Source organism: Rhinatrema bivittatum, chromosome 6, assembly GCF_901001135.1.
Source record: "Rhinatrema bivittatum chromosome 6, aRhiBiv1.1, whole genome shotgun sequence".
In the NCBI taxonomy this organism is placed as follows: Eukaryota; Metazoa; Chordata; class Amphibia; order Gymnophiona; family Rhinatrematidae; genus Rhinatrema; species Rhinatrema bivittatum.
This window is the reverse complement of record NC_042620.1, coordinates 137,068,941-137,094,357: the sequence shown is the minus strand read 5'-3', so window position 1 is coordinate 137,094,357 and position 25,417 is coordinate 137,068,941. Positions and strand designations below refer to the sequence as shown.

General features: G+C 44.1%; 1 long non-coding RNA gene across 1 annotated transcript; it reads left to right on the top strand.

The window, feature by feature from the left end:
* The first annotated feature begins 16,624 nt into the window (after positions 1-16,624).
* Positions 16,625-17,293, top strand: LOC115094636. The gene is made up of 3 exons (XR_003857606.1): positions 16,625-16,676; positions 17,019-17,080; positions 17,246-17,293. It is a non-coding gene; the product is annotated as an uncharacterized LOC115094636 (long non-coding RNA).
* The last annotated feature ends 8,124 nt before the right edge of the window (positions 17,294-25,417 follow it).

Sequence of the window (25,417 nt, the reverse complement as noted above, 5' to 3'; positions counted from 1 at the left end):
TGTATGTTATAATGCATTCATGCTTTTTAAGTCTGCTGTAAATCCGGCAGAGTAGCGTAGACAAGAATGGATTTGAGTCCTTGCTAACTCGGGGAGCTAGCAAATGAGTGAAGGTAATATACCTGGATGGCGTGATGTCAGAATGAGGGAACGCCCTCAAGATTTGCACTAAGGGTGGTACAAAGACGTGGGTTGTGTGCGCACGTGCACCCTAGTACGTACCTGGGAGGAGCAATGGCGGGAGGCTGCACCATAGCCGTTCCGGGGACGCCAGAGAGGTCGGTTTGTAGACACGGCAGTAGCCATCTTGCCCAGGTAAGAGGGAGGAGCCGTGAATAAGGTGAGGCAACTGGGGTGATGCCACTGAGGACCGACGGACGCAACATACCCCCCTTCAAAGGGTATCCACGCTGTTTCCTACCAGGTCTTGGTTTTTGAGGATGCAAGTGATGAAAGTCCTGTAGCATCTCTTTATCCAGGATATTAGACATAGGTTTCCAAGAGTTTTCTTCAGGGCCATACCCATCCCATGACAGGAGGTATTCCCATACTCTGCCTCATCTTCTCACATCAAGAACAGCATCTACTTTATATTCGATGTCATCTTCTGCATCTATAGGTGTAACATCAGATATCTTGTTGGAGAACTCACTAAGGATCAATGGCTTCAATAGTGAGAAGTGGAATGCATTGTGGATCTTTAAAGTAGATGGTAGCTTCAGAATGTAGGTGAGATTGCCCAGTCATCTGAGCATGGGAAATGGTTCAACGAAACATGGAGCGAAGCGAGCTGAAGGAAGTTTAAATCTTAAGTGCTTCGTGGAAAGCCAGACTTTATCACCAGGCTTAAAGACTGGAGCCTTACAGTGATGGGCATCATATCCTTTCTTTGCTCGAAGTCCTGCTTTAACAAGCATCTCTTTTGTCTGAGTCCAAAGTTGTTGGATATCTTTGGCAATAGATTGAGCTGCCGGGGATGACACTGATAACAGAAGTGGCAGTGGTAGTCATCCGTAAACCACTTCGAATGGTGTTAATCCAGTGGATGTTGCTGGATGAGAATTAATGGCAAATTCTGCCCAGAGCAACAGTTCACTCCAACCATTTATTTATTTATTTATTTATTTGTTTGTTTGTTTGTTTGTTTGTTTGTTTATTTATTTAAACACTTTTATAGACCGGTATTCATGTGAACATCATATCGGTTTACATGGAACTAGAACAGAAATACATTGAAGCACGAATGAACTGCTTCAATGTCCTGTTCATCCTCTCTGTTTGCCCGTTGGATTGAGGATGATATGCCGATTTGAAGTTGAGGGAAATATCGAACTTCTTACATAGTGTCTTCCAGAAATAAGCCCCTCGATTGGAGACTATGTGCTTAAGCAAGCCATGCAGGTGGAAGATGTGCGTAATGAATAGCTTGGTGAGCTCCATGGTGGTGGGTAAGCCTGGGAGAGCCACAAAATGAGCCATCTTCAAGAACCGATCTACAGTTACCCAAATGGTGTTGTTTCCTCCTGAATATGGTAAATCGACCACAAAGTCTGTGGCAATATGTGTCCATGGTTCTTCTGGCACAGGCAAGGTTTGGAGTAGACCCCATGGACGACCCGGCGGCGTCTTCTGTTTAGCGCAGTTTGCACAAGAAGCGACATAGGAAAATGTGTCTTCCTTCATGGTGGACCACCAGTAATTGGTCTGAAGTTTAGATAGGGTTCTACGTTGGCCAGGGTGTCCTGAAAGTTTAGAGTCATGGGCCCAAGCCAATAACTTCTTTCTGAGGTTCTTTGATACGATGGTCTTTCCTGCAGGTATTGAGTGGGTAGCTGCCAATATGACCTTCTCTGGGTCAATGATGTGTTGCGGTTCTTCTGGAATGTCCTCAGAGAGAAATGAGCGAGATAGAGCATCAGCTCTGATATTCTTATCTCCAGGGCGGTACTTGAGCACAAAGTGAATCTGTTGAAAAACAGAGACCATCTCGCTTGTCTATGGTTCAGGCACTGTGTGTGGCGGAGGTACTCCAGATTCTTATGGTCTGTGAAGACCATTACTTGATGTTGTGCTCCTTTGAGCCAAGGGTGCCATTCTTCGAATGCCATCTTAATAGCCAGAAGCTCCTTATCTCTTATTCCGTAATTTTTCTCTGCAGAACAAGCGATGGGAGAAGAATGAGCAGGGTTGTGGAACCTTTGAATCACCAGCCTGGATTAATACGGCCCCTACTCCAATGTCTGAGGCATCGATCTTCACGATGAAAGGCTTGGAAGGATCTGGGTGTCGAAGACACGGCTTGCTTGAAAAGGCATCTTTTAGTTTCTGGAATGCGGCTATAGCCTCTGGAGACCAATTAGCAACATTGGCACCTTTCTTCATCATAGCTGTAAGCGGCACTGTAAGTGAAGAGTAATTCTCGATGAAGGACCTCTAATAGTTGGTGAAACCTAAGAAGCGTCTGAGAGCTTTTAACCTGCTGGGTTGCGCCCATTTCTGGATATTCTTCAGCTTCTGTGCATCCATTTGAAAGCCTTGATTGGAGACTATGTAGCCTAAGAAAGGCACTGACTCTTTGTGACATTCACATTTTGATAACTTGGCATAAAGATGGTTCTCACGGAGCCTCTGTAGTACTCTCTTAACATCCTCCAGATGAGTGGTCATGTCTTGAGCGAAAATCAAGATGTCGTCCAAGTAAATAACAATACACTTATAGAGGAGATCCCAGGAAATGTCGTTCATTAAATTTTGAAAGACAGCCAGGGCATTGCACAGGCCGAAGGGCATCACTAGATATTCAAAGGGGCCATCCCGAGTGTTGAAGGCTGTCTCCCACTCATCGCCAGCTCGAATGCGAAGTAAATTGTAGGCTCCTTTCAGATCCAGTTTGGAAAAGATTTGAGCTCCTTGTAGTCTGTCAAATAGCTCTGAAATAGCTCTGATCCTTTATTGTTATTTCGTTGAGGCCTCTGTAATCTATACATGGACATAGTGTACTGTCCTTTTTGCTCACAAAGAAAAAGCCTGCGCCAGCAGGGGGCTTGGATGGTCTTATGAAGCCCTTTTGGAGGTTTTCCTGGATATATTCGGACATGGCTTTATTTTCTGCCATGGACAGGGGGTACACTCTACCCTTGGGTGGCACCATATTAGGCTTCAGATTATTAGCGTAGTCATAAGGTCTGTGAGGCGGAAGTATATCTGCAGCTTCTTTCGAAAAGACATCTTGGAAAGATGCATATTGAGGTGGCAACCCTGGCATTACTGGGGTGTTAGGCATAAAGGGTAATGGAGCTACCTCCATCAGGCATTTATCATGGCAGTCTGGATCCCATCTTGACAGTTCCAGTGTAGCCCAATTGAATTGAGGCATATGCTGCTGCAGCCAAGGTAATCCCAGAACTATAGGGTGCATGGCCTTCTCTAAAACAAGGAAGGAGATGGTCTCAGAATGGAGGGCACCAGTCCGTAGACACACTGTTTGGTGGGTAGCATTACTTCACCCGGTAAGGGCTTTCCATGGATGGATGAAAGAAGTAGTGGAGGCTTCATTGTGGAAGTGGGGATCTGTAGGTGCTCCACTAATCATTGTAGAATAAAGTTGCCTCCTGCCCCGGAGTCCACTAGAGCAAGAGTCTGGTACTCTAAAGGTCCGCAGATCAAAGATACAGGGAGAGAGGGCAGAGGAGAAGGAGTGGTGAGACCTAAGAAGAGTCCTCCCGCAGGACTTAGGTCTGCCAGTTTCTCGGACATATAGGGCAAGTTTGGACAGCATGACCAGCTTGTCCACAGTACATACACAGCCCTAATTTCTTCTGCGTTCTTCTCTCTTTAGAAGTCAGGTGGCTGCGGCCTAACTGCATAGGTTCTTTTCCACTGGCTACTGGGACCGAAGGAACAGGCCTGGGTGTGGACGTGACTCGAACTTCACCCAGAAAGGGTCTCCTGGAAGTCTTGATCTCTTGAACCTTATCGCGAAGTCGGCGATCGATCTTTGTTGCCAATTTCACAAGTTCAGCCAAGGACTCAGGCATTTCACGAGTGGCGAGTTCGTCTTTCAAATGGAAGTTCAGTCCTTCAAAGAAGAGGGTCTTCAGGCATCTCGGGTCCCAGGATAATTCAGATTCCAGTGTCTTGAATTCTATATCAAAGTCAGCTAGTGGTTTGTTCCCTTGTTTCAGGTGAACCAAAGAAGATCTAGTGATGGTATACTGGGCAGGCTCATCGAAAACTGACTTAAAGAGTTCGAGAAATCCTTCAAGGTCATGAATTATCAGATCCTTGTGCTCCCACAGCGAAGAGGCCCAAGACAATGCTCATCCATCTAGGTACGACAGGATATAGGTGGTCTTGGCATAGGCTGCGGGACAGTAGCCAGGTTGTAATGCAAAGTGCATGCAGCACTGGTTAATGAAGTCTCTGCATCTCTAGACTTGGGAGCTGCAAGAGGCACAGTAGTCTTGACCGTCACCTCAGATGATTTAGCTTCTTTACCTGAGGTGGAAGGCGAGTTCATCTTTGTGTGTAGTAGATTAAATGCAGTGGTCAGTCCTTCCAGTGCAGTCTGCTGTTTGGAGATCCGCTGGGCCAGGCCTGGAATGACCTGCAACGCAGTGAGCTGAGCTGGATCCATGGAGTTAGCAATCTGTTGTAATTATGTGTGTTTGTGGATCCTTGGATGCTGTGGAGGTGACCACACTCATGGGGAGGAGCCCTGTGAGGAGCCACAGCCCTGGGCTAGACTCGTACTACACAAACACAAGAGTTATTTTATTAAACAACTTGAATGGCGCCACCAGCAGTCTCGTAGTTGCAGTCTTAGGGACCTCGACAGAGGGAGTCCTTCTCTCCTAGATGACATCAGGAGGTTCCGCAGCAGGTCTCCCAGCGAGGAGATACTGTGGATGAGATAGACTGAGAGTTAGAGTACTCACTAGGTGTTTGATGTTGATATGCGATTCCACCAGGTCGTTGTAGAAGGTACAGGTACCGAGGCAGGGAGAGCAGGCCCTCGAGGAGCAAGTACCTGTTCCCTGTAAGGCATCTGAAATAAAGCAGAGGGCCCCTGAGGAGCGGATACCCAGGTTAGCATATACTCCGAAGGGCAGAGAGAGAGAGCTTCCTGCGGCAGCACAAAAGCGGCAGAGTAGAGTAGACAAGAACGGATTTGAGTCCTTGCTAACTCGGGGAGCTAGCAAATGAGTGAAGGTAATATACCTGGATGGTGTGACGTCAGCATGAGGGAAAGCCCTCGAGGTTTGCGCCAAGGGTGGTACAAAGATGTGGGTTGCGCGCGCACACCCTAGTAGGTACCTGGGAGGAGCAGTGGCGGGAGGCTGCACCGTAGCCATTCCAGGGACGCCAGAGAGGTCGGCTTGTAGATTCGGCGGTAGCCATCTTGCCCAGGTAAGAGGGAGGAGCCGTGAATAAGGTGAGGCAAATGGGGTGAAGCCGTCGAAGACCGACGGACGCAACAATTGGCCTAAAGTTTGGGAAGACTTTATACTTGTAAAACATGGTTTTATGCAGGCACATGGTTTTATAAAATAGCTCGGGGCACAGTGTGCACAAAAGTTTGCCTGAACCTGATTTCGAAAACTTTTACACCCACTAGCAATAGGCACTCCAGGAGATGGAGCTGAGACTTACATGCACACTTTTTAATTTTTCAAAGTGTGCGCAAAGTTACCCCACACAGAGTACCCACTTGAAATAGCAGGTGTAACTTTGTGCAGTGAGCCTGCACATGGACTCAGGCACTTATCTAGAAATTTTCAAAGCCAGCATAAGTACATAAGGTTGTTTTGAAAATTTGGGGTAAAGTCTGCACGTAAAAGGTGCTTGCAAACGTTATCCCAATGTGCACAATTATAAACTTGCCCTCCATGAGGGTAAAACTGGATTTTACTGTTGGAAAAAGGGTTTTGCAAAATTGCCTGCCTGGTATGCGGGTAAAACTATGCACATAGGACCTATATATGTGCACTTTAAGCTGCAGTATGAAGAGCCTTTCTTGCGGAAGAGTTGGGGAGGGATCTGAGAATTATGTTATACTTTTGGATTTTCAAAGTTTGTGTGTAATTTTTCCTGAAAGAACATGCACAAAAATTAGCAGGTGTGCAAGTGGTTTTGCTGGCATAATTTTTAAAGTGAAAATACACATGACATTTGTACCAATGGGGGCAGATAAAGTTTTACGCACATGTTGAGGGCTATAACCAATTTCATTGAAAATCCTAGTTTTATGATTTCATTTAATAAAATAGTTTTCTAACCTCTGATGAGTCAGAATAAGTTTATTTTCAGTCCTTTCTCCATTTCTTTTTTCTCTCTTGATTTATTTGTCATTCATTTTATTCTCCAAGTTCTTTCTTCTTACTCCTCTCTTCACTATAGCCTACTTCTGCTCTTGCAAAGGTTTAACATTTTATTTTATTTTTTTAATTAAATTTTTATTCACCAGACTTTCATTTGTAAGGTTACAAACATAATGCACATTTTATTCTACCTGTCTCCTCTCTTCCAGTCTTCCAATCTTTCCTGCTCTGTTTTTTTCTACTCTACTATCCCCACTTCCTCTACTTTTCTTTGTTCTGTCATCCCTTTCTTTTCCATAGTGTTTGTTCCCTCCCTGTCATCTACTGTTTCAACCTCATGATTTGATGTTGCTCCTTTCATCTCCTTTCATTCTCTCTCCCTCTCTCTAATAAGTTGGTAGCCTCTTCCACTTGCTCACCTTCTGGTTTTACTAGCCTCATCCTCTCTCTCTCTCCCTCAAATCCAGCTGCCATCTTCTTCTCCTCATCTTTCTTCTCCTTTCCTACCACCAGCCACCTCATCCTTTTCTCTATTTCCTTGTTTTTTGACAATTATCAGTCTCCCTACTACCCCTCTCCCTGACAACCACCAGCTTCTTCTTTCCACTCAGTCACCGGTCTACTTTATCTCCCCACCCCCAGCCGCCAGCTTCTTCTCTCTTGCCTACTCTCCAAACAGCCATTTCTTTTCTCCTTCAACCACAGACACCAACTTCATCCTCTCTCTCGCCCAATCTTTTATTCTTTGTTATCATTCCACACCCATTGGCTGCCTCCAGTAGGGATGTGAATCGTGTCCTCGATCGTCTTAACGATCGATTTCGGCTGGGAGGGGGAGGGAATCGTATTGTTGCCGTTTGGGGGGGTAAAATATCGTGAAAAATCGTGAAAAATCGTGAAAAATCAAAAAAACGTAAAATCGCAAAACCGGCACATTAAAACCCCCTAAAACCCACCCCCGACCCTTTAAATTAAATCCCCCACCCTCCCGAACCCCCCCCAAATGACTTAAATAACCTGCGGGTCCAGCGGCGGTCCGGAACGGCAGCGGTCCGGAACGGGCTCCTGCTACTGAATCTTGTTGTCTTCAGCCGGCGCCATTTTCCAAAATGGCACCGAAAAATGGCGGCGGCCATAGACGAACACGATTGGACGGCAGGAGGTCCTTCCGGACCCCCGCTGGACTTTTGGCAAGTCTTGTGGGGGTCAGGAGGCCCCCCCCAAGCTGGCCAAAAGTTCCTGGAGGTCCAGCGGGGGTCAGGGAGCGATTTCCCGCCGCGAATCGTTTTCGTACGGAAAATGGCGCCGGCAGGAGATCGACTGCAGGAGGTCGTTCAGCGAGGCGCCGGAACCCTCGCTGAACGACCTCCTGCAGTCAATCTCCTGCCGGCGCCATTTTCCGTACGAAAACGATTCGCGGCGGGAAATCGCTCCCTGACCCCCGCTGGACCTCCAGGAACTTTTGGCCAGCTTGGGGGGGGGCCTCCTGACCCCCACAAGACTTGCCAAAAGATCTGCAACAGAGTGGACACGCCGGAAGGAGTGGAGAGAATGAGACGGGATCTAAGGAAACTGGAAGAGTGGTCGAAGATATGGCAGCTGAGATTCAATGCCAAGAAGTGCAAAGTCATGCATATGGGGAGTGGAAATCCAAATGAACTGTATTCAATGGGGGGGGGAAAGGCTGATGTGCACGGAGCAGGAGAGGGACCTTGGGGTGATGGTGTCTAATGATCTGAAGTCGGCGAAACAATGCGACAAGGCGATAGCTAAAGCCAGAAGAATGCTGGGCTGCATAGAGAGAGGAATATCGAGTAAGAAAAGGGAAGTGATTATTCCCTTGTACAGGTCCTTGGTGAGGCCTCACCTGGAGTACTGTGTTCAGTTCTGGAGACCGTACCTTCAAAAAGACAAAGACAAGATGGAGGCGGTACAGAGAAGGGCGACCAGGAAGGTGGAGGATCTTCATCGGATGATGTACAAGGAGAGATTGAAGAATCTAAATATGTACACCCTGGAGGAAAGGAGGAGCAGAGGTGATATGATACAGACTTTCAGATACTTGAAAGGTGTTAATGATCAAAAGACAACGACAAACCTTTTCCTAAGGAAAAAAATCAGCAGAACCAGGGGTCACAATTTGAAGCTCCAGGGAGGAAGATTCAGAACCAATGTCAGGAAGTATTTCTTCACGGAGAGGGTGGTGGATGCCTGGAATGCCCTTCCGGAGGATGTGGTGAAGACCAGAACTGTGAAGGACTTCAAAGGGGCGTGGGATAAACACTGTGGATCCATAAAGTCAAGAGGCTGCCAATGAAGAGTGGGTGACTCGCCAGAATGATGGCTACTGCCTGGAGTCAATACCCTTATTCAATAAACATACACAGGCTTGACTCCAACATCGCTCTAAGCTTCAACAGCAAGAGGAAATGTGGAAAAAAGGATTCACACTCACAAAGAGGGGAGTAGCTGGCTTGTTACGGCGGTTACTACCCCAAATCAAATAAGCCTGATACTTCACTTTCAATGCATATACAGCATAGTTCTCTGATTCAACGGCAGGGGAGAAGAAAAACTGATACTTCACACATCCAGCAGAGCTCTCTGCTTCAACGGCAGGGGAGAAGAAAAGAGGGTTCGCACTCACAAAGCGGGGAGTAGCTGGCTTGTTACGGCGGTTACCACCCCAAACCAAATGGGCCTGATACTTCACTTTCGATGCACATCCAGCATGGCTCTATGCTTCAACGGCATGGGAGAAGACTTATACGTCACGCATATCCAGCATAGCTCCCTGCTTCAACGGCAGGGGAGAAGAAAAACAACCAATAAGGGCTAATAACATAGTCTGGGTAAAACAAATAAGCATGGGTGCAGCTTGCTTATTGCGGCGGCTACTACCCCAAACTAATCAAGCTAGATATTTCACTTGGATGCAGCTCCATCACTGCTCTCTACATTAAAGGTGGGGATGGAAGGGAAATAGAACCAAGAGCTAAGAGAAACAGATAAGTATGAGAGAAAATATGTGTGAAGCTTGCTGGGCAGACTAGATGGGCCATTTGGTCTTCTTCTGCCGTCATTTCTATGTTTCTATGTAAAAGTCCAGCGGGGGTCCGGAAGGACCTCCTGCCGTCCAATCGTGTTCGTCTATGGCCGCCGCCATTTTTCGGCGCCATTTTGGAAAATGGCGCCGGCTGAAGACAACAAGATTCAGTAGCAGGAGCCCGTTCCTGGACCCTCAGGTTATTTAAGTCATTGGGGGGGGGGTTCGGGAGGGTGGGGGATTTAATTTAAAGGGTCGGGGGTGGGTTTTAGGGGGTTTTAGTGTGCCGGCTCACGATTCTAATGATTTATAACGATAAATCGTTAGAATCTCTATTGTATTGTGTTCCATAACGGTTTAAGACGATATTAAAATTATCGGACGATAATTTTAATCGTCCTAAAATGATTCACATCCCTAGCCTCCAGCCCTCCTCCTCCTTCCCAGACAAGCACCAGCCTACTCCTCCTTAACTCAAGTTAGTCACTGGCCTTTACCTTTCTCTCTCTCTACCTCCACTTCTCTTGCTGGATCCCTTTCTCTCACGGTAACAAGTTTCTTTCACAACTCTGAAGCTGATGCTAATCTTGCTGCTGTCTGACTCCTTTAACTGTGAGTACATGTTACGTCATGTCTCACATTAAAAGCCATTGCATAGTTCTGAGTCAGCCCAAACATTTTGAATTGCAGTGGCAGATGCTGCCAGTAACAGAGGAAGAATCGGCAACTGAGTTGAGAGCAGAAGTTAGGAAGTAAGAGAGGAGTAGGAAACTATTGACTACAGGAGAAGGGAAGGCTGAAGATAGGAGGAGTCTGAAAGGGGGAAGGAAGAGAAGTCAAATAGGCTGGTGAAAGTGGCAAAGGGATAGAAAATAGGAAGAGAGGAGGAGGCTGACAGTAGAAGAAGGAAGAAAAAGAGAATGGGACTGGTTTTGTTAACAGAGGGGAATAGCAAGTAAGGAGTCAAATACATTTAATGACATATAAAATGGCTTAGCAGCAGCGCCATGTTTGAATCCCTCAAGAGATGCTAATCCTTTGTCCGGGGTTAACAGAATATTTTGGCCTTTTTTGAAATCTAAATAGTTTCCCCTGAAGAAGACTGAACCTCAGTTGAAACATGATTCATGTCGGGAACAGTTGAACAATGCAGTATATCTGCTTGACTTAAAGGGGAACAGTTGAAAACAATGCAGTATATCTGCTTGACTTAAAGATTTACTGGCTACGTATTCAATTCAATTTATGAGATTTGGTGATGGTAGTGTAAGAACGGGAGTTCTAAGATAATATGAGAGTGGTGTTGTTAAAACAATAGAGATAATTTGATTAAGAAATTTAATAAAGGTATATAGTGGGTTTTAAAATGATAGTGGCAAATGACAATAGATGATTACAATCAAAAAGCTCTGAAGGCTGATTACAGACTGCGGTCCATTGCGTGGCGAGAGGCTGCAGATTAGATTGTATTAAGAGCGATAAGATCTATGATATTGTCATTTGATGGGTAAATATTTAAAATATTTAAAATAAGTATAAATTTAAAATTGATGGTTAAAAATCTTTTTGGAGGTACAGAGTATTTTTGGTCTCCTCTCTCCTTTTCTTTTGTGAAATTTTACGTGGGTGCACAAATGGGTGCACAAATCCCCCTTCTACCATGTAAGTCATGGGATTTTAAAAGGGACGCACGCCCATGTCATTTCAAGTTTACCAGTTCATCCAGTTAAGAGCTAGGTCCTCCAACCCTACCCCCCTCCCTGGTTTGATAGCCTATACTCCGCCCAGTTACCCCAGATCCTTTAAAGCCCTCAGAAATGGCTTGATCCTTTTATTTTATGACTTCCACATCTTCCATAGTAGGGGACTATGTCAAGGGACCTCGGTGCATAAGTATTTTCACGCACATCTCTTGGCTAGGCCCTGAAACGCCTACACCCTGCCCAAATCACACCGACATCCTTTCCCTTTATGGAAATTTTTGAGATGTGCACACTGCACCATTTACTTGTGTATCTGAGCACTTTTTAAAATACGGTCGCCATGTGCGAACCCGACATTTTCGCACATCCCCTGATTGATGCACATGCCGAACTTTTAAATTTCACCTATAATTGTTTTAGTGCTTGCTAAAATAAACACATGTTAATACATATTTACATATATTTTAAAAAGGTAAAAAAAACAAAGCCATATCCATTATAATTCATTAAAATTCATTTTAATACCAATGATTATTTTTTATGCTTGGCATATTTATTAATCATTTTACCTTGTAGATCTGGTGATTTAAATATTCTTAATATGTGTTTGTCAACATATAATATAGTTTCTATTGTGCCAAAAATTTCCAAACTAGTACTTTTTAAAAATTATTTTCATGGCCCTAAAGCAGTTTCAACAGAGCTGTGTGATTAAAGTTTCCAATGTATGTTGCCTACATTGGGTACTCTCAGTCATCAAAAAATATCCCTACCCATTGTTTTTGCTAATTACTATAGCATTCAAATGCTAAGAAAGTGAAATTGATTTTGCATTAGATTGCATTAAATTAGATTCAGGTAAATAAATGCAATTGGCTGTCTTAATCTACAGACCTTGCCTATGATTCTGGTATTTTCCCAGGGGTGGAATTTATTGAATTAATAGCATTACCCACAAACCTTTCAAATCAGAGTAAAATTCACAAGGTCCACAAAACAATCAGAACCTTAATCACTTTTGGAATAATCATCCAATAGATCATGCATATGGGTTGACACCTGAAGTAGAGATGGGGTTTAGGATTTTTACTGATACTGAAGCATTAGACATCCTAGATGCATGTTGAATGTAGCAATATATATGCAGCCTTTGCAAGTTAAGATTTTTTGGGGTTTCTGAGAAATGAATTTTTATTACTGAGTGCATTTTTCTAAACTGAATATAGTACACGTAGAGAGTAATTTTAGAAATGCCCTCTTATGTTCTTATTTTCTTAATGTCTATGTGTACCAAATTTGCAAGTTGTATTATTTGATTGAAGGTTAGCTATGCTCAAAAGGTATATATAACTTTCCCCTGGAGCATTGGGGCATTAAGGCACGTCCTGACACTCCCGGGCTGAGGCCATAAAAGAGCCGATGTGACCCAAGAGTTCATTCCCACAATGGGTTGTAAAAATCAGTGTGGGGAGGCATCTATCAAGACTCCCTCACCCTCTTCTCCTTGCTTCCCCCTGAGGCAGCCAAAGATAATTTTAAAGATGTCTACCATAGCATTGCCCCATCCTGAAACTCCTCCCCTTTGTCCAAAATATTCAGTACTCCCTGCCCTCCTGCTGCACTTACAATTATCCTTGGAGGTCTAGTGTTGCAGTGCAGAGTATAGGGTGCACTCTGGTTTCTGCACTAGAACACCAGGGCTAATAGTAATTGTATCGGGGGATCAACAAGGTCAGCTAACCCGAATGGGTCCAGGGAAAGGGGAGGCTGGAGGGGAGGATCTAACCTTTTGGACAAAATGGAGTGGTCTAAGGAGGGGCAGGGCTAACATCAATTTTTTTTAATGTAACCTTTGGCCACCTCAGGGGGTAGTGGGGGTAAGGGTGCTGGAGAAGGGGATGTCTGCAAAATCCCTCTCATTTTTACAGCTCTGGAAAGCGAGGGACACCAGGGGTTGCATTGGCTCCTTTAAAAGTTAGCAGCCCTGGGATGTGGGTCAGTCATCATGTGGTATTTTTCTAGGTCACCTAAGTTTTGCTATTTTAGCTCATGGTAATTACCTGGGATTCATGTATGCAGAGCCAGTGCTAGCTTTGTTGCTGCCCTGTGTGAACAATTACTGCGCTGCTCCGCCCCCTTTTTATTTAGTCTCTGTCCCAGGCCCGTCAAATAAAGCCCAGCTCCCTCCAGAAATCTATATTTTAAAAACTGACACCCATCCACTCCTCCATAGAACCCATGGTCAAGGGAAGGGTATTACATACCCTAGGGAAACCTTACAGCCTTGCATACACATCACCCCCCACACTCCTACACCCTCTATAGCCACACAAAATGTAATTATGCACTTGAAACAAGTACAGTCTTCTGAGGCAAAATAACACTTATAACATATATTTTATGGGCTAGATTTTTAAAAAATATGCGTATGTCCATGTGCGAACGCTACCCGGCGCACACTCATGGATGCGCGATTTTAGAACATGTGCGCGCTGGCATACGTATGTTATTAAATCCCAGGCAGCGCGCACAAGGGGGGGGGGGGGGTGGTTGAATAACACAAAATCACACGGCAATGAGATCTTCTCACTCCCATATGCAGAATACAGACAGACCCTGACCAAATACAGAATAAAGAGTCCAGAAAGTATAAATAGAAATGTGCTGAAAAGAACTGAACTGAAACCCACAACAAGCCAGTCTCTATATGCAGAGCAACAATGGAAAACAAAAACATAACCATTCTTCATAAAACATTAAATAATAAAATTGAGAAATATAAAACATAATAGTAAAATCTTATTCATACAATGAATATGTTACGGCAGGCCCTCCTGTTCGAGAAGGCCTTGCATTCTGTTACGGAAGGGGAGTGCTAGGAGAGCAATCCCATCTTGAGGGGATTGTGTGCCCTTGGCCTCAGCACGACTCCAGAGAACTCCAAGGCAGCACCGAGGGTAGGTGAGGTGTGTCCCAGCATGGGTGGAGACAGACGGTCTGACCCTCGGCTGGACCTGCATGCTTCTGGAGCCAACACAATGGTGTTGGTAATTGAACAGTCCTCCGACTGTTCCCAGCCCTTTCGGACCTGCCACAAGGTATCGGCAAGAAGCAGCAGGCCGGCTGAGGATGAGGGCAGACGGAGGCTCTGAAACATAGAGACTCTAGATGTAGACTCAGGAACGAGGTACTTGGGAGCACAGATGAAGACTCAGGAACGAGGTACTACAGGCAAGGCATTCAGAAGCAGGATCAAGGACTGGGTTGAGACTGCGACGTAGCGTGCCCTACACAGCCACTACCCATGGGCTGGTCGCGGACCACGCTTGCATGCGAAGCAGGCTCTAGATGAAGTGTCGAATAACTGAACCTGGAACATGGCGAAGATTCGGTAGAAGCCTGTACCAAGGCGCACCCCTCACAGCCCATCCTAGGCTGGTCACGGACCACACTGGAATGGCACAGGTTGATTCAGAGACTTTGGCATGGACAGACGCAGTGCAAGGAACTTCGAAGACCGGGAGGGAAGCAAGCAAGGATTCTAAGACTATTCATGACTGAAGCGGAAGTCTTCCGGAGGCTTGTACTTGTGCAGATGAAGATGGCCTTGTACCATGAGCTCCCTACACAGCCACTATCCATGGGCTGGTCACGGACCACAACATGGCATGCCAGAAAGGAGGCAATGAGGAACCTGGGGTACAGGACATCAGGAACAGGCGAGGAATATCAGGACTGGATCATAGACATCAGGAACAGGCGATGGACATCAAGACGAGACATGGAGCTCCAATGAAGAACAAAGGCCTGATGGAGCGCTGGAAGGCGAGGCATCCAGGAGCATGTAACTCCAATGCAAGGCAAAGCAGAACTGAAAGTAAAGTCCTTTTGTAGTGCAGGAAGCAGGCAACTCCCTGGGAGGAGTTTAGATGGGTAGCAACACGAATATATGAACAATGCCCAACTCTGGCCGAGTTTCGCCCTCTTACAATGGGGCTACATCAGGGGCTACAACATACAATAACACATACTTGTAAATAATAAAAAATAATAATAAGAACATAACTGAAACACACAATTAAAATGGTAACATGAAAATGTGGTGTAAATATGAATTATGACACAGCATATAAGTGTGAAAAAGAGAACAACAATTAAATTTTTGGTCTTTACCTCTACTTGAGCCGTGTTATGATGACAATCCAAGTCTTAAAAAAGACTGTGCAACAAAAGGTCTGTAAATTAAATGTATAAATTCATTGAAAACAAATATTGAATCTTAAAAAGTTCTAAAAAATATTTATAGACCTTTCAAAAAACATCAAAGCTGGCATGATAAAAAGATTATTGTTATTAACCATATTAAAAATAGAGCACTAAAAAATATAATTATAACAGGTAGTGAAAACTGAATAGAATGAAATAAATAATATTTGCACCATTTGTTAATGTGATTTCCACTAAAAACAACTTTTTAAACAGTATTAAGAAAATTTATATGAAAGATGAATTTTAAAAAACTTGATGTTATATATCAATAAATGAGAGCTGCACTCTATATTGGAGTATGTACTCACTATTGGAAAGGCTGGTTAAACTCTCAATGACAGCGGTACCTCAGTTTCTTATTTCATAAACAACACAAGGGTTGCAAATGTGCCGAAATCTTGTTTGGAAAGATTGAAAAATTAACATACTTCCTACGTGAATAGGCGAATGAAGATTGCAGAAACATATTGACTCTAAATACATATTGTAAAAAAATTTTTGTGTGTCTATGTATACATGTAAAACATTTGAACCAGAATAAAACAATGCTAATTTGACATTATTCAAGACACTTCACAGCGTTATAATGAATCACTTTTGAAACGGTTCCCAGTTGAAAAAATATGTACATAAAGTGAGAAATATAAGTTAAATGCAGCCGGGTAAGTGTGCTTTACATTAACTCATAACCACATCAAAGAGTAAGTTTGTTTACGTTATCTAAATGATTTTACAGTTCTTTGTTTCGTTCCTATTTCCACTCGACACAACCACCTGCTTTTTCGGAGCACTTTTATAGTTATCTAAGCACTCACAGTTACTGGCAGCAGTAGCGGTTTATGAGTTAATGTAATGATTTTTATGATTTTCTTAAAACAACACATAGATGTTTCTATTTTATCCTCTTGCTAATCAGCATATATTCATTCCGTGTCTTGTAGCAATTGATTTATTAATCAAATGTAGAATATAAAGCAAACTTACCCGGCTGCATATAACTTATATTTCTCACTTTATGTACATATTTTTTCAACTGGGAGCCGTTTCAAAAGTGATTCATTATAACGCTGTGAAGTGTCTTGAATAATGTCAAATTAGCATTGTTTTATTCTGGTTCAAATGTTTTACATGTACACATAGACACAAAAAAATCTTTTTACAATATGTATTTAGAGTCAATATGTTTCTGCAATCTTCATTCGCCTATTCACGTAGGAAGTATGTTAATTTTTCAATCTTTCCAAACAAGATGTCGGCACATTTGCATCCCTTGTGTTGTTTATGAAATAAGAAACTGAGGTACCGCTGTCATTGAGAGTTTAACCAGCCTTTCCAATAGTGAGTACATACTCCAATATAGAGTGCAGCTCTCATTTATTGATATATAACATCAAGTTTTTTAAAATTCATCTTTCATATAAATTTTCTTAATACTGTTTAAAAAGTTGTTTTTAGTGGAAATCACATTAACAAATGGTGCAAATATTATTTATTTCATTCTATTCAATTTTCACTACCTGTTATAATTATATTTTTTAGTGCTCTATTTTTAATATGGTTAATACCAATAATCTTTTTATCATGCCAGCTTTGATGTTTTTTGAAAGGTCTATAAATATTTTTTAGAACTTTTTAAGATTCAATATTTGTTTTCAATGAATTTATACATTTAATTTACAGACCTTTTGTTGCACAGTCTTTTTTAAGACTTGGATTGTCATCATAACACGACTCAAGTAGAGGTAAAGACCAAAAATGTAATTGTTGTTCTCTTTTTCACACTTATATGCTGTGTCATAATTCATATTTACACCACATTTTCATGTTACCATTTTAATTGTGTGTTTCAGTTATGTTCTTCTTATTATTTTTTATTATTTACAAGTATGTGTTATTGTATGTTGTAGCCCCTGATGTAGCCCCATTGTAAGAGGGCGAAACTCGGCCAGAGTTGGGCATTGTTCATATATTCGTGTTACTACCCAATAAAGGAAATCATTTGGACATCTGGCTGCTAATCCTGTTTTGTCGCCCTCACGGCTTTGTTAGACAGCCTTCCTTGCTGTTTCTTCAGTCCAGGAGTTTAGATGGGCCACACCCAACTGGCCCTATAACTAGAGCGAAGTGCTGCGGGCCGGCCCCTTAGGAAGAAGGGGAAAGGCTCAAACCAGAGAGTCCAGGAGAAAGCAGAGCAGGCCTCAGGCAGGCCTAGATGGCAAGGAAGGTCTCCCAGGCCATGGAGCAAAACCAGGATAGACTGTCCAGGCAAGGCCCCGGCTTCGGTGCGGCCTCCAGAGAAAAGGTGAGAGGCCTCCTGTGGCACAGCTACAGGAGGAATCATAACAGAATATTTATTTCAACCAGTTAATGAATAGAATATCCAAAATTTCCCAAACATCAATATAATATTTCAAAAAATCCAATAATTAAAAAATGTTCTAATATTTCCCAAAAACAATAAAATATTTCCAAACATCATAAACATCAAATTACACCCAATAAAAACTAAGGATTAAAAAACTTCCTGCTCTCTATACCTGGGATCTTTTGATTTATTTATTTAGCATTTTTATATAACGACATTCTCGATACAAATATCAAATCAGGTCGGTTTACATAAAACAAAACTATCGCGGTGAGGCGTTACAATAAACGGAGTTTCAGAACATGAGAATAAATATTAAATAGACAACAGTGACTCTTCGAATAATGAGCATATATATAGTAAATAGCATGTAATAAAATAGATAATAGCGTAAATAACTAACTTGTAATAAAATAAATAATAAATAGAATAGTATAAAATATATATATATATATAGACAACAGTAACTCGTCAAAAAATGTGAGAACATGTAGAAAATAACTAAAGAATAAATGATGAGCTAATTTGTGATGTCCAGATGAGGTGTAATCGGGCCTTGAAGAGAAGAGATGTGGGCGGACGTGGAATTTATGGTGTGGTCATGGGACTTGTAGTGAACTATTTTGCTCTTTGGCCCGTGTCTGAATGTTCCTGCTATTCTGGAAAGGCTTGCCGGAAGAGCCACGTTTTCAAATTTTTCTTAAAAGTGATATGACAGGTTTCTTGGCGTAGATCCGGTAGTAATGAGTTCCAGAGGGTGGGCCCGGCTGAGGAAAGTGCTCGTTCAGTTCGTGAGGTTTTAATCGGGGGAGCATATAAGGAACCTTTGTAGTTGGATCTGATAGGTCTTTGTGATGTGTGGGGTCGGAGTTGCGAGTTTAGGTTTAGGTGTGCGATGCCCGTAGTATCCTTGTGGATCATCGATAATGTCTTGAATGTGATTCTGGCTTTTATGGGTAGCCAGTGCAGACTGTAGAGAATTGGTGTTATGTGGGCTCTTTTATTTGTGTTGGTGAGTAACCTCGCGGCAGCGTTCTGCACCATCTGTAAGGGTTTTGTAGCTGTGATCGGTAGTCTAATTTGGATAGAATTATAGACTGAACTACTAGACGGAAGTCACTGAAGTGGAGGAGAGGTTTCAGGTTTTTGAGCACTTGAAGTTTAAAATAACATTCTTTAGTTGTGTTGGAAACGAAGGATTTAAGGTTGAATCTCAGTGACACTGAGATTTAAGTGAATCTCAGTGACCCTGAGATTTTCGTGGATTCGGGGAGATAGGGCCGCACAAACATTTTCTTTCTCTCACACACAAACAGTAACTCATTGATTATCTCACAAACTCCCTGTCTCATATACATGCCTATGCTCTCACACATACTCCCTCTCTCCCTCAGACACATAATGTGTGTGTGTGTGCGCATGCCTGTGAGAGCCTATATATGATTCACAGACTCTCACAGGCGCACACACACATATACAAGTATACACAGGATTTCACACAGACACATGCACACACAAGCCTCACACAGACATACACACATGCATACAAGCACTCATAGACACACATACAAGCACATAGGCTCTCACACAGCCACACACATCCTCTCACATAGCCAAACACTTGCATTCAGGCTGTCATACAGCCATACACATACAAGCTTTCACACAACCACACACACAAGCTTTCACATAGCCACACACATGCATACAGGCTGTCAAACACACACACACACAAGCTTTCACACAGACACAGACAGGCTCTCACACAGACATAAACACATACATAAACTCTCACATAGATTCAGATATACACATACATGGCCTCCTCTTCAGGCCTAGTGGGATGAGCTCCATCACAGTCCCCGGGCTCCTCTTCTCTTTGGGTCAAATGGGATGAGCTCCACCATGGCTCCCTAGGCCCTTCTTTACTTCAGGCCGTGGTGGGATGAGTTCCACTAAGGCTCCGCGGTCTTCACTTCGGGCCATGGTAGGATGACCTCCAAATCAGCCCAGCGGGCTCCTCTTCTCATCGTCCCCGGTGAAGGGGGGGGGGGGGAGTTGATACTAAAGCAGGAGGGAACACTGCAGCAGCACGGTAGTTCAACTAGTCGGCGGTTTGAACTTTGCTGTGGCTGGCAGCCTCTCTTCCTCTTCAGCTGCTGGCAGGTGCCAGACTTTTTCTGTGTCTGTTTTATTTTTTTTATTTTTTCATTTCCAGAAGATGCAGTAAATACAAGCCATGGGGAAAAGATGCCTTCTTTCAAATCTGTCAAAGAAATGCATATACTGGATATATGGCAATAGACACAAAAGGATTGAAACTTTTATGCTACTTCAACCCTTTTTAAATCTGTCCATACTGACTTTTGTAGAGGTTTTGGGGGAGGTGATCTTTAACTTTCCCCCTCCCCCTGAAGTGGTCCCGCCTGCACCCCCTCTTTCCTCAGATGGTATATGGTGGGGTTGTTAAGTGGACCCTTTCTGGCCCAAGGGGCCCTTCTTCCAAGGCAGACAGGGGTTGCTATAGTAACAGTGGCTGCCTTTCCCTCCTCCTCAGGCCTCAGCCTTTTATAGGCTTTTTATACAAATTTGGTGTGAACTTTACATCTGATCCAAAATGGTCCTCTTGGCAATGGTAAGGAAAGGAAAGCATTAAAAAAAGAAAAGAAAAGGAGCTAAAACAACATATTTTTAACACAAGAAATGAAGTTGAATATAGACTATAAATTTTCCAGATGCTACATCTGACATGAATAATACAAAATTTAATTAGGATTGCTGTTTTAAAATGCTTTAACTGCTCTAAGCTTATCATCCTGTCATCATCCTGCCAGCATAGTCCATTACATTTGATTGCTTAATTAACAAACAAGTCTAGGGGTACCATTATAGGTTGCAAATGAAGTTACAACTATGGGAATAAATGTCAGCAAGAACACAACCTGCAGAGGGAAAGTGAAATCAGTTCTCAAATCATCAAAGGCTAAGCATTTAGCATTGTTTACTCTAGAAGGATTTAACCCTGCAAGGCAAAATTCTTCCATCTAAACAGGCCGATGCAATTCAATGCGCTCAGCTGAGCGCACTGGTTAACCCATGGTTGGAGGCGGGTTTTGGATGCATGTCCACAACTCTTTATGCTATAAGGGGATTAGCGTGCCCAAAATGTGCGTCTAACCCTCCCCCTCCCTGTGAAGCCAATAGCACTCATCACATGTAAATTCATGTTGATGAGGCGATTAGCTATTCTCCCCTATACAAAAAAAAAAAAAAAGTGCGCCTGACGCGCACATTTTTACTAGAGATGTGAATCGTTTTCCATATCGTCTTAACGATAGAAATCGTGTGGCAGGGCAAGAAAATCATGTTAGGCACGATTTTTTAGTTAAAAAATCGTTAAAAATCGTTTTTTTCGATTAGTGCGCACTAACTGAAAATGATACAATTTGACACTTTTCAGGTCAGTTAAGGTCAGTTTAGGAATGAATATGTATTCCTATTGGCTGCCCTCTTATTTATTCATGTTACCAAGCTTCCCACTGACAGTATATGGGGGATGGGAAATGGAAACAGTTGGTAGCTTGACAAAACAAGTAATGTGATCAGTCAATGTGACTAGAACTTGTGCCCTAACCCTGATACCAGGGGTATTGTGATCTTCCTGCACACAGTGCCCTATCCCTATTAATACCAGGAGTGTTGTGATCTTCCTGCACACAGTGCCCTAACCCTGGCACCAGGGGTGTTGTGATCTTCCTGCACACAGTGCCCTATCCCTATTAATACCAGGGGTGTTGTGATCTTCCTGCACACAGTGCCCTAACCCTGGCACCAGGGGTGTTGTGATCTTCCTGCACACAGTGCCCTATCCCTATTAATACCAGGGGTGTTGTGATCTTCCTGCACACAGTGCCCTAACCCTGGCACCAGGGGTGTTGTGATCTTCCTGCACACAGTGCCCTATCCCTATTAATACCAGGAGTGTTGTGATCTTCCTGCACACAGTGCCCTAACCCTGGCACCAGGGGTGTTGTGATCTTCCTGCACACAGTGCCCTATCCCTATTAATACCAGGAGTGTTGTGATCTTCCTGCACACAGTGCCCTAACCCTGGCACCAGGGTTGTTGTGATCTTCCTGCACACAGTGCCCTATCCCTATTAATACCAGGAGTGTTGTGATCTTCCTGCACACAGTGCCCTAACCCTGGCACCAGGGTTGTTGTGATCTTCCTGCACACAGTGCCCTATCCCTATTAATACCAGGAGTGTTGTTATCTTCCTGCACACAGTGCCCTAACCCTGGCACCAGGGGTGTTGTGATCTTTCTGCACACAGTGCCCTATCCCTATTAATACCAGGAGTGTTGTGATCTTCCTGCACACAGTGCCCTAACCCTGGCACCAGGGGTGTTGTGATCTTCCTGCACACAGTGCCCTATCCCTATTAATACCAGGAGTGTTGTGATCTTCCTGCACACAGTGCCCTAACCCTGGCACCAGGGGTGTTGTGATCTTCCTGCACACAGTGCCCTATCACTGGCACCAGGGGTGTTGTGATCTTCCTGCACACAGTGCCCTAACCCTGGCACCAGGGGTGTTGTGATCTTCCTGCACACAGTGCCCTATCCCTATTAATACCAGGAGTGTTGTGATCTTCCTGCACACAGTGCTCTAACCCTGGCACCAGGGGTGTTGTGATCTTCCTGCACACAGTGCCCTATCCCTATTAATACCAGGAGTGTTGTGATCTTCCTGCACACAGTGCCCTAACCCTGACACCAGGGGTGTTGTGATCTTCCTGCACACAGTGCCCTATCCCTGGCACCAGGGGTGTTGTGATCTTCATGTACACAGTGCCCTATCCCTATTAATACCAGTAGTGTTGTGATCTTCCTGCACACAGTGCCCTATCCCTAATACCAGGGGTGTTGGGATCTTCTTGCACACATCCCGGTATCAGGGATAAGGCACTGCATGCAGGAAGATCACAACACTCCTGGTATCAGGAATAGGGCACTGTGTGCAGGAAGATCACAACACTCCTGGTATTAATAGGGATAGGGCACTGCATGCAGGAAGATCACAACACCCCTGGTATTAGGGATAGGGCACTGCGTGCAGGAAGATCACAACACTCCTGGTATTAATAGGGATAGGGCACTGCATGCAGGAAGATCACAACACCCCTGGTATCAGGGATAGGGCACTGTGTGCAGGAAGATCACAATACCCCGGAGGAGTGAGGGTCAGGCAGCTCCCCCCTGTCTGTGAAGCCAGCCTCTCACTAGTAATGCAGGGAGGGAGCTGTCTCAGACTTCACCATCCTCCCCCCCCCCTCCCCCACACACCATTCACTAGCTGGGACATGGGGGAAGTCAGGAGTGAGGGTCAGGCAGCTCCCCCCTGTCTGTGAAGCCAGCCTCTCACTAGTAATGCAGGGAGGGAGCTGTCTCAGACTTCAACATCCTCCCCCCCCCCTCACCCACACACCATTCACTAGCTGGGACATGGGGGAAGTCAGGAGTGAGGGTCAGGCAGCTCCCCCCTGTCTGTGAAGCCAGCCTCTCACTAGTAATGCAGGGAGGGAGCTGTCTCAGACTTCACCATCCTCCCCCCCCCCCCCCCCCACACACCATTCACTAGCTGGGACATGGGGGAAGTCAGGAGTGAGGGTCAGGCAGCTCCCCCCTGTCTGTGAAGCCAGCCTCTCACTAGTAATGCAGGGAGGGAGCTGTCTCAGACTTCACCATCCTCCCCCCCCCCCTCACCCACACACCATTCACTAGCTGGGACATGGGGGAAGTCAGGAGTGAGGGTCAGGCAGCTCCCCCCTGTCTGTGAAGCCTGCCTCTCACTAGTAATGCAGGGAGGGAGCTGTCTCAGACTTCACCATCCTCCCCCCCCCCCTCACCCACACACCATTCACTAGCTGGGACATGGGGGAAGTCAGGAGTGAGGGTCAGGCAGCTCCCCCCTGTCTGTGAAGCCAGCCTCTCACTAGTAATACAGGGAGGGAGCTGTCTCAGACTGGTATCAGGGATAGGGCACTGAGTGCAGGAAGATCACAACACCCCTGGTATCAGGAATAGGGCACAGGTTCTAGTCATATTGACTGATCACATTACTTTTTTTGTCAACTACCAACAGTTTTCATTTCCCATCCCCCCAACCATCACCTCAGTTGGAACCTTGGTAACATCAATAGATAAGAGGGCAGCCAGCCAATAGGAATACATATTCATTCCTAACTGACCTTTACTGACCTGGATAGTGTCAATAATTTGTATCATTTTCTGTTAGTGTTCCTGAGTTTCCATTTCCATTTCCCATCCCCCCAACCATCACCTCAGTGGGAACCTGGTTAACATCAATAGATAAGAGGGCAGCCAGCCAATAGGAACACATATTCATTCCTAACTGACCTTTACTGACCTGGAAAGTGTCAATTTGTATCATTTTCAGTTAGTGCGCACTAACTCGAGTTAGTGCGCACTAACTCGAGTTAGTGCGCACTAACACGATTTAACGATTTTTAACGATAAATCGTTAGAATTTCTATTGTATCGTGTTCTATAACGATTTAAGACGATATTAAAATTATCGGACGATAATTTTAATCGTTAAAAAATGATTCACATCCCTAATTTTTACTCTCCAAAATTAACCTCTGACCCGGAGCAGGTGTTAATTTTTGAGCATCCAAAAAAAGTGTACAGAAAAGCAGAAATAATACTGCTTTTCTGTACTTCCTCTGATTTAATATCATGGTGATATTAAGTCAGAGGAACAAAAAGGAGTGCAATTAAAAAAAATAGTTTGCCGCTGTCAGGCTAAGAAAAGGGACGCTCGTAAAATTGAGTGTCCATTTTCCTAACCCACTGACAGACACCTCTCCTGGGTGCTTGCTTCCAAGGAGGCTCTAGGGGTGCACAGTTTCCCCTAGTGCCTCCTTTTTTACCTCAGCAGCTGATTTAAATATTACATTGGGCGCCCCGCAGAGGTCGATCTGCGCTGGTTAGGAGAGCGGGTGCTCAATCATGAGTGCCTGTTTTCCCCAGGCCAATATTGTATCGGGCCTGTATGTAAAAAATAATTTTTAAAGCAGCTTATAAATAGATTAGTAGTAGCTGAACTCTTTGTATAAATTTAAGAGATAAACCTAATTCAACTGCAAAGCACAAGAATAATCAGAATATCAAAGGGAATTGATCATTACAGCAAAGGCCACTACAGAACCAGGGATTAAGTACAAACTTCACACACCATGGTGCTTTCAAGCACTTCTCTGCCTAATGGCCAATTTAGTAATTATTAGTGGTAGCAGGCTGGTCAGACCGCTTATCAGCTTTGCAGGTTGTTAAGTTCAAATGCTCTTCCTACCACCCCCACTAAGAATGTATTTGAAATAGGATCCTGAGCTTCGGTGAGCCCTTCTTTAGCCTGTTGTGTTAGTCTGCCCGCGCTGTTAGAGAAAAAGGAAGATCAATTGTGCCTATTGTATCAGGCCAGAAATAATGTGTGTCCTGCAAATTGCAATAAGGGTGATAATGGATTATGTGACTTGGAATGTAGGCTGGTCTTCTAGAGGGTAATTTAACAGCTCAGCATGGAAGAGAAGCCTAGTGGATAGAGCAGTGGACTATAAATGAGGGAGACCAAGGTTCATCTCCTTTGCTGGGCAAGTCACTTTACCTTCTTTTGCCTCAGGTACAAA